This window comes from Lolium rigidum, chromosome 6 (assembly GCF_022539505.1).
Source record: "Lolium rigidum isolate FL_2022 chromosome 6, APGP_CSIRO_Lrig_0.1, whole genome shotgun sequence".
NCBI lineage: Eukaryota > Viridiplantae > Streptophyta > Magnoliopsida > Poales > Poaceae > Lolium > Lolium rigidum.
In genome coordinates this window covers 88,674,144-88,684,134 of record NC_061513.1, presented here as the reverse complement: position 1 = coordinate 88,684,134, position 9,991 = coordinate 88,674,144, and the positions used below count along the sequence as shown (strand labels likewise).

Below are 9,991 nucleotides of genomic sequence, written 5' to 3'. Positions count from 1 at the left end.
GCGACCACGATCTCGCAGCTAGAGGTGTACGTCCGGTGCTATGAAAGTGCGGCAGTGATGCAGAGAAGTGTGATGTGCAACATGCAGCACGCGTGGGCGTAAACGGACAACAAGCAATAAAACGCTTCAGTAACAGAGATGACAATGCAAGTTAAAATGCTACTCCCTCCCATAAGTGTCGGAGCTTTAGTTTAAATTAGTATATTTTAAACTAAAGACCCCACAGCAAAGAACGGAATGAGATAATACACAGATTTTATCAGACAAACATGCATACCAGTTAAGATTCTACTATCGCATACTTGAGAACATCCTCATAAGATTCTACAATCGCATACTTCAGAACACATGACAAAGATCCTCATAATCTGACTTGTGACTAAAGTAGGACTCACTGGCGTCAATATCCATATAACGCAGGAGGACTCACTGGCGTCAATATCCATATAACGCAGTGACTAAAGCACGAGAACTAGTAGGAGGATTCACTGGCGTCAATATCCATATAACGCACAGTGACTACAGTAGAAGGACTCACTAGCGTCAATATCCTTATAACGCACAGTAGTGATAGTGATGCGAACTGTGTATCCCAACAGTTAGGAAGGCACAAATGCAAAAAAAAGGTTCCAGCAAAACCACCAATCTTCTGTTCATCACACCGTCAATATCCATACAAAGAGAAACTGCAATACAACAATAAATCTATGATCAGAAATTATATAATGCCAACAGTTGAAAGCAGAATGACAATATTATTGAAAATGCAATGAGTACAACATGAACAGCATGGATCCAAATAAATTAGATAATCAATCAATAAATAAATAAGAATTTGAATAATAGAAAAAAATATCCTTTGCCCCTTATCGCTTCATCCTCGTCGGTTCCATCACTTGTGGTATTCCTATTTTCCTTATTTCTTTTTAGACACAATGAATTCTAACTTTCTGGAAAGAATGGGGGTTCTCTTTGGGATGGGCGCACCCTCTCTTCCTTTTTGAGAAAGATGGCCTTCTTTTTTTTTCAATAAGTTCTATTGCTTTGACAAATTCGATATAATATATATATATATATAAGAAAAAAGTATAAAATAAAAAAATTGCACCTCACAAGTGGTAAGTCATGTGGACCATAGTCGTCTCCTTGTCTGTGAAATTGTCTCTCTGATGTACGACAGCAACGTATCTACATAATTAAGACAATATAAATATTCTTCATCCCACAATTAAGTCATTTTATTTTGATCCATAAAACTAGCAATTTATTAGTGCGAGAAAACATTACCCTCAGGCAGGTTATCAATCTCAACAAGTTGCACACCATTCGCCGCAATGTTCATGTTCACAAGTCTTCCAATAGCCATGGCGCAAAACTCATCATATCTCATTGAAGGGGGGCCAGAGATCCTAAGAACAATAGGGGTACTCAACTTTTTGTAGACAAGCATTTAAACATGAATACACAGGCAGAGGAGAATGCACTCACACAGAAGTATCAGTGCTGACATCAGACTTGAAATAAAAAAATACGTTGTTGAAAAAATTTATACCTACATAAAATTGAAGGAACATAAATAAATAATAGATGTTGGAACAGGTATACAAACAATAAGCCCAACTGAGAGTGACAATGAAATAAAAGTCAAGAGAAAAGTTGCTAACCAGCATGATCTGCCGGGCCTGCTAAATACTCAACCTCCTCATCACTTATTGGTTTAACCATTGTATCCTGAGGCAACAAGAATGTGGATCAGATAGTCGTAAAAAATCATAGAGTGCAGCATAAATTAGACTGGGGGCAAGGCCACCACTGGGCTCTACTTGGGTCCAGCCCTGAGCAACATATACACAGTAAGAACGAGAGAAAAGAGGTAGAATCAACAAACAAATAGCTATCTTCAGCGTGGATGTCAACGTCACTAACATGAATACAGGTTAGTCAAAATTCCAAGATAGCTCCAAATTTCCAGACTAATTTGAGCCTCCCAATCTACTTAGCTGAGGAAATCATTTTGGGATATGGTGTGGGTAATAAGCGATGCAAGGGTTCCCTGATAAAACACAGCCAAAAATAGAAGTGATATTCTACAGCATCACAGACATCTGGAGAAAACTGAATAACAAACATAGCAAAAAAGGTAGTAGATGAAACTCAGAAGAAAAATGGCCAAAAATAAACCATATCTGTCTACAAAATGGTAGATGAAACTTTGATGAAAAAAGGAAAAAGGTTGCATCCAAATACAGCATGGAGCGTTTCTAAAATAGGGTTTAGGGTTTCAGATGCTTGCATTATGCAGCTTGAACAGTATCAGAATGAGAAAAAATAAAGCCAAAAAAGTACTTATTGCAACATCAATAGGAGATCATATAGCACAAAACAGCATGCAAATCAATATTATTTCTGCGCGAAAACAAACATGGATTTCAACCCAGCGAGAAGCACAAGTAATTAACAAGAGAAAAATTCTGAGCAGAAACTGAGCAGAGCATACAAATTCGCAAGGATTTTCAAAATGCCCCCCCCTGTCATATGCTGCTATCCTACTCGAAAATTCAGACAGGGACAGCACAGTACAACAGACTGTGCAGTTAAGATCTCACAACAAGAGAGGTACAACAAAACTAATCACACGAAACTACAGCAAATCATAGGACATTATACAAAATGACAGTCAGGGCTGCCTATGCATTTAGAAACATATGACAGATGATAAGTTCAAAATAAACTCAAGTTTCCAATCGAGGAAAAAAGTTACAATGTACCTTTATTTATTCGGATTGCATGTCCAAAATAGACATAGGAACTGCAGGTATTGCTTGCAAAATCATGACAGTCCTCATTCATTAGTTTTGAAATACTACGTACCACTCAAAAATATGTAATCTACAACTACAGCAATGCAACAAGCAAAACAAGAAGCTATTCGGCAACATTACAGGTATTGCTTGCAAAATCATGACAGTCCTCATTCATTAGTTTTGAAATACTACGTACCACTCAAAATATGTAATCTACAACTACAACAATGCAACAATGAAGTGCATAATAAATTTGAGTGGGGCCAAGGCCACCACTGGGCTCTATTCGGGTCCACCCCTGAGCAACATAGACACGGTAAGAACGAGAGAAAAGGGGTAGAATCAAAATCAAGTCATAACTTCGACATGGAAGTCAACGTTACTAATGTGAATACAGGTTAGTCAAAATTCCAAGATAGCTCCAAATTTTCTGACTACTTTCAGACTCCAAATCTACTTAGCTGAGGAAATGCATCATCATTTCTGGATATGATGTGGGTAATAAGGGATGTAAGAGTTCCCAGAGTCAACTCAGCCAAAATATAGAGGTGCTATTCTACAGCATCACAGACATCTGAAGAGACAAAACTGAAGAACAAACATAGCAAAAACGGTATTAGATGAAACTCTGAAGAAAAATGACCAAAAAATGAAACACACCTTTCTACAAAATGGAAGATGAAACTTTCATGAAAAAAAGGAAAAAGGTTGCATCCAAATACAGCATGTAGTGTTTCTAAAATAAGGTTTGTAGTTTCAGATGCTTGCATTATGCTGCTAGAACAGAATCAGAATGAATAAAAGTAAAGCCAATAAAATACTTATGGCAACATCAATAGGATATCATATAGCACAAAACAGCATACAAATCAATATTTATTTCTGCACAAAAACAAACTTGGATTTTACCACAGCAAGAAGCACAAGTAATTAACAAGAGAAAATTCTGAGCAGAGCATACAAATTCGAGAGAAAAGGGGTAGAATCAACAATCAAGTCATAACATCGACATGGAAGTCAACGTTACGAACGTGAATACAGGTTAGTCAAAATTCCAAGATAGCTCCAAATTTTCTGACTACTTTCAGACTCCAAATCTACTTAGCTGAGGAAATGCATCATCATTTCTGGATATGCTGTGGGTAATAAGGGATGTAAGAGTTCCCAGAGTCAACTCAGCGAAAATAGAGAGCTGCTATTCTACAGCATCCCAGACATCTGAAGAGACCAAACTGAAGAACAAACATAGCAAAGAAGGTATTAGATGAAACTCTGAAGAAAAATGACCAAAAAATGAAACACATCTATCTACAAATGGAAGATGAAACTTTCATGAAAAAAACGAAAAAGGTTGCATCCAAATACAGCATGTAGTGTTTCTAAAATAGGGTTTGTGGTTTCAGATGCTTGCATTATGCTGCTTGAACAGAATCAGAACGAGTAAAAGTAAAGCCAATAAAATACTTATGGCAACATCAATAGGATATCATATAGCACAAAACAGCATACAATCAATATTTACTTCTGCACAAAAACAAACTTGGATTTCACCCCAGCAAGAAACACAAGTAATTAACAAGAGAAAAATTCTGAGCAGAGCATACAAATTCGTAAGGATTTCGAAACGACCCATCCCTGTCCTATACTGCAATCCTACTCCAAAAATTCAGACATGGACAGCACAGTAGAACGGACCGCGCGTTTAAGATCTCACAACAAGAGAGGTACAACAAAACTAATAACATGACACTAGAGCAAATCATAGGACACTGCACAGAATGACGGTCAGTGTTGGCCTATTCATTTAGAAACATATGACAGATGATAAGTTCAAAACAAACTCAAGTTCCCAATCAAGTTCGCATAATGACAGTGAGTGTTGCCTATGTATTATTCAGATTGCATGTCCAAAAAAGACACAGGAACTGCAGGGGTTGCTTGCAAAATCATGACAGTCCTCATTCATTTGTTTCAAAATACTACGTACTACTCAAAGTATGTGATCTACAACTAAGGTAATGCAACAAGCAAAAAAAGAAGCTACTCAGCAACATTACTGACGAAAGGCATTCTGAAGGGTGTGAAGGATACAACATATTCAAAATTACACCGAACCACTAGAGTAACCACATCATACGAACAGTCAGATTCATGTTCATAGACAGCAGAAACATTTTTAAGGTTCAAAAACATGTCCAGGCTATGGAGCAATTTCAGGTGCTTTCAGTTAACAGATCAGTAACACAGACAAATTACACCAGTGTCAGATTAAGCTAATTTGACATTAGGAGCATTATAGATGGCAAGTACGAAAGCTGAAACAGATTATACTATTTAGAAAATTAATTCGAATGGTTGCAAAACCCTAACAGGTGCATGCCTAACTCCACAATAGCAGATATGTCCTGCAGAAGTCGCCCATCCCGTAGCACCGATGGGTACAGGAGTACAAGGATGCTCAAACTTGGCCGATTCCTATCGTTAAAATTTTCAGGAAGCTAAACGAAACCGTACAGGACATCGATTTGGGGAAACAAAACTAGGTTTTCGATCGGGGAAGGGAAACTAGGGAATGGAAAACGGAATCGATCGAGAACACACCATACACGACGTCGATCCCGACCTGCAAGTAGGTATTGGGGAAACAAACCCCGCCCAATGGATCGATTTCGAAAAAAAAAATCGGGGGAAAAAGTTCTTCCTCCAAGGTCCTCGATCGGGAAAGAGGCAAACCCGGGAAGGGAAAACGGGATCAATCGAGAACTCACCGAGGTCCGAGGGGATGGGAGGCGTCGGGGAGAGCCGGTGGGTCGAGGCAGTGAACCGTGAAGGAAACCCTAGGGAGTTCTCGGCCGAGGAAGACGGCGCTCTCGCACTTCACCTCGCGCAGGAAGACGGGGAAATTGGGGGACGGGGGAGGACTCCTCACGTTTATGTCGGGGGAGGGTCGGCGGATGCGGTGGGTTAATTTCCGGTCCAAGAGTTCGTAAAAAAGCGGTGCACACAGCTGCCACGGTACGGTGAAAATGTTGTCCTGAAATACAAAATGTATGGAGCATCAATAACGGAGTAGGAGTGCAGAACAAAAATGCAGCTACACAAATTTTGGTAGTGGCTTTATTACTAGTATTCAGTTCATGTTTTATACATGTCATAATCCCCTTTACACACAAATTTAAGCCATACTAATTGTTGGTGCAGGAAATTTAAGCCATACAGTTGTTGGTGCAGCAAGTTTACAGCTCTAGTTTCTCCCATCGGGCTTCCATATTTGACCCTGCGGATTTACATAGCATAGCTTTAAAGAGGGACCAAATAAGAAATGAAACACCATGTGTAAGAATAACTAGAGGGAGTCCTACAATTTTCAAGAATTAGAGAAAGCACCTCATGATAAAATTCGAAGCACTCTCAAACAGATCGCTTGCCATCAGACCTGGATAATTTGAAGGGGTTAGAACGGGAACAAAACACATAATGAAAACTTAAAAAGTAGATCTATAAAAAGCAAATTAATTCCTTTCAACTTAGCACCTTAGAAACAACAGGATTTGATCCTATAAACGAAATCTGGGCAACGGGGAGACCGTGAGGCGCTTTGTTTCCATAGCCCCAAACTGAACTATGTTCATCTAGATTAAAAATAAATAATAATTAATTAAGGAGTGGATCTAAAAAAAAGAGAGAGTTAATCCTTTCAAATGACCACCTTACGCACAACAGGATTGCGCATGGAAACAGGATCTGGGCTGAACACCGCCGCTTGTTTTGAGAGTCTCGTATCCGACTGTGTTCATCTAGATTTAAAAAAAAAATTAATAAAAACTTATAAAGTGGATCTTAAGAAGAAGTTAATTCTTTCGAATTAGTAGTACCTTACCCACAACAGGATTGCTCGTGGAAACGAGATCTGAGCATGAACATGGTGAGGCGCTTGTCTCGATAGTCTCAAATCTGACTCTGTTCATCTAAGTTTAAAAGGAATTAGACTTTCAACCTAGATGAACTGAGACGGATTTGAGTATATCGAATCAAGCTTTCATAGGCTGCACGGCCCGCCTTTTGGGTGCACCGTGGCAATTGATTCTCGTCGGAGGAGAGCTGTGGCTCTGGTTTCTGGTGTTCATAGAAAGAGATAACAAGGTCGGGGGGTCGGGCGCCGGGGGTGGGGGAAAGGGTGGGGCGCCGGGTATTTAACAACCGACGTCAGGTAGGAGAGCTGTTTCCGTGTTTTCCTCTTTCACAATTTATTATAATAATATATTATAATACTAAATTATATTATACTTATTACCTAATAATAATAATAACAAAATAGGGCGTGATTACAGGGCATCCATACACGGCACCCGGTAATAAGGCAATATACTTAATTCCTTAATCGATGCTTTCCAAGCTTAACCGAAACAGTTATGCCAAAGCATCAGCTGGCCGTTCAAATTTTACGCCTACCCGCTCCACATACGTAAGCGCTTGCGACAAGGTGGGCCCACGTGCTTTGGCATCCAGCCGTGGTGCGTAGCCCCACGTGCAGCAGTGCAGACAGGACCTCTCCTCGCGCAGGAAAATATAGCCTATCCTGCCTTTCCCAGTGGCAGGTGGGGCCCACGTGACAATGACATAAAGGCTTGATAGGTCAATCCCTTACCCTGCAATGGGGCCCGACGTCAATCACATATGTATCTATACCTAATAATAAAGAAAATAAGTTTTCTTGTTCGTCCGTCTATTTATACCTCTAATTTTTTATCTAAATTACAGGGATGCCACCGCTTGGTCGTGATCAAACAAGGAGAGTTCCTGATGTTTCTTCGTTCCGATCTCGAAATAGATAGCTCGATCCGATCGGGACTCCAATTCCAACACAAGAAAGGAAGTAAAATCCCAGTGCATAAAAAGTCCAACGCTCCTAGCGTGTTCTCGATCGATCGATTCGGCGCTTCGAGCTTCCACCATCCGGCAGCCTCGGCGAATAGTAGGTGATATATTGTTGAGCCTTCGATTGAGGACACGGCGGAACGATTTCGGTGAGGGCACGAAAGCGGTGAAGGCGAGGCTCCTTGGGAGCATAGGAACCATCATGTCCGTAGCGGCAGCACAGGAGGATGTCATGTTCGGTGCCGTCCCCGCTACTCCAGGAATCGGTGGAGGTGCCGTACAGGTCCTCTACCAGCAGGCGCTGCTCAAGGTTGGAGTCGAAGGATGTGCACCGGCGGAGGCGGTTTCCTGCACGACGCTGTCCTGGACTCCAGATCGGGTGGAGCCATCGCCAAGCTGCTGATGAGGCAATTACAAGGGCCATGCTTGTTGACGTTAAGCATGAGTACGTTGGATGAACTCTTCCAGGAAGGACGTCAGTGGCATCGATTTCGCGATGTTGGCGATGACGTGCAGCCCCGCAGGTGCTACCGACCATGGAGGCCACCCCGAACAGCTTCTAGGCACGGTGGTACCGACGGCGAGGGCCTGGAGGGAGAAGAGGAACTCGACGGTGTCCTTCGCCGTCCTTGGCCGTTGCACAAACAGGACCTGGTGCGCCTTGGTGTCTACCCGAAGCTTCAGGCTCAGCCGCGCCGCGCCATTGTATTGGCTGCCAGTGTTGGGATGGTAGAGCATGGCCGTAGCATGTAAAAAACGGGAGGATGTCCGCCAGCTGCTGATGCGCGCTGGACGACAACATGGTTAACGTCCCAGATGCACTGCTCGGGAGAGGCCGCCTTGGACTAGCAGGTCGCGATGTTTCTTCGGTGCCAAAGACCCTACGCCGTTAATCACAGCCAAACCAGGGCCTTACGCGTCGCCCAACGAGCAAATATTAGCAGCACCATCAGACACCAACTGACACTGCTGGGATGGACATAGAAATTAGCAGCGGCACCATCAGGCATCAGCCACCAACCGGCACTGCTGGGATGGTTGCCGATAATAATTATGGGGGGGAGCCAGTCAAACAAACTGGAGACCAGTAGGGGTGGAAGAGAGATGCGTGCGTCAAAGATTGGACGGCTTGGGCTTTTTTTCCCTCTGGGATGGATGGATTTTTTGTGTGCTCACTGGCTCGCATCTAATTAATCTTACCCCTTCGATGATGATGATGATGATGATGCTGGTGCGTTAATCCCCAGGTCAATCTATGAATTCCACTGTCAATTTGGTTTCGTGATTCACGATCATGCAATGAAAATTCAAGAACATGTGGAAAAAAGTTCAGACTGTATTCGTGGCGTGACCTTCAAATTCAGCCGGTGCAAAGGCAGGCAAGAGATCGAATCCCTGAAGTTGGTTAGACCCCTGGACTGTAATGAGTGACACTACTTTGTTTTCTGTTTTTGGTTTCAGCGATTTTTCTCATACAAATTTCCCATGCCATTATTGGGTCTCGTCACCTGTGAAGAAGATGATGTTCATAGCTGCCCTCTTTTCTCAAGCTGTACTGAGCAGCACTGAATGTATTTTATTAACAGAGCTGGCCTTTCATTCTTATTTGTATTTGTATTTGTTTTTTTTCTTTGCATTTTCAGTTGAATAGTGTGACTTGAATGGACACAAATAGCAGTGTTGGATCAGCGCAGCCTCCAAGATGCAGCTACCACTATGACTGAGAAGAGGCTGCTTGTATTTGGATTCGATGATTTTTGGCCTTCCAAAGATTGAGTTTTCTAAGATGATTAAGCAGATTCAAATAAGATCATAGTTTTGCAATGTAGAGTGTTTGTGAACAAAGTTCTAGGATCATATGATCAAATTTAGGTTGTCGAGGCTCCAATGTAATACCTTGTGTCCTTAACTGGTATCCCGAAGAACCCTATGGTACTTATATCCATTTTTTTTGTTTTGTCATCGGTGACATTTCTCTCACGGCACAATTCCTCGGCGTGGCCAACCAAGGTTCATGACACTCGGTATTTTCTCTGTAACGAAGCATGATTATTTTCTAGGGGGCTGAAGCGTGGGATGACATGCACCAAGTAAAAATGAGGCACTATCGATCGTTGCAAGTCTGCGAGAATACAAGTAAGCGTAGGACTGAAGTATGCACCAAGTGTAGATGGGATAATGGTGCCGCCCTACATCATTACAAGTGGGAAGAACTGAAAGTTTGTCGTGAATAAGCGGAGAATGTAACCGCCCCCGACAATGGTATTCTCCCGATGCAATGCACGGGCATATTTCCTAGTCTGTACCTA

At 41.9% G+C, this 9,991-nt stretch overlaps 1 long non-coding RNA gene across 1 annotated transcript; it reads right to left on the bottom strand.

The window, feature by feature from the left end:
• Positions 1-1,442: 1,442 nt before the first annotated feature.
• Positions 1,443-5,728, bottom strand: LOC124667534. The gene is made up of 3 exons (XR_006991316.1): positions 5,573-5,728; positions 1,665-1,731; positions 1,443-1,552 (listed from the first exon to the last, which is right to left on the bottom strand). It is a non-coding gene; the product is annotated as an uncharacterized LOC124667534 (long non-coding RNA).
• Positions 5,729-9,991: the final 4,263 nt, after the last annotated feature.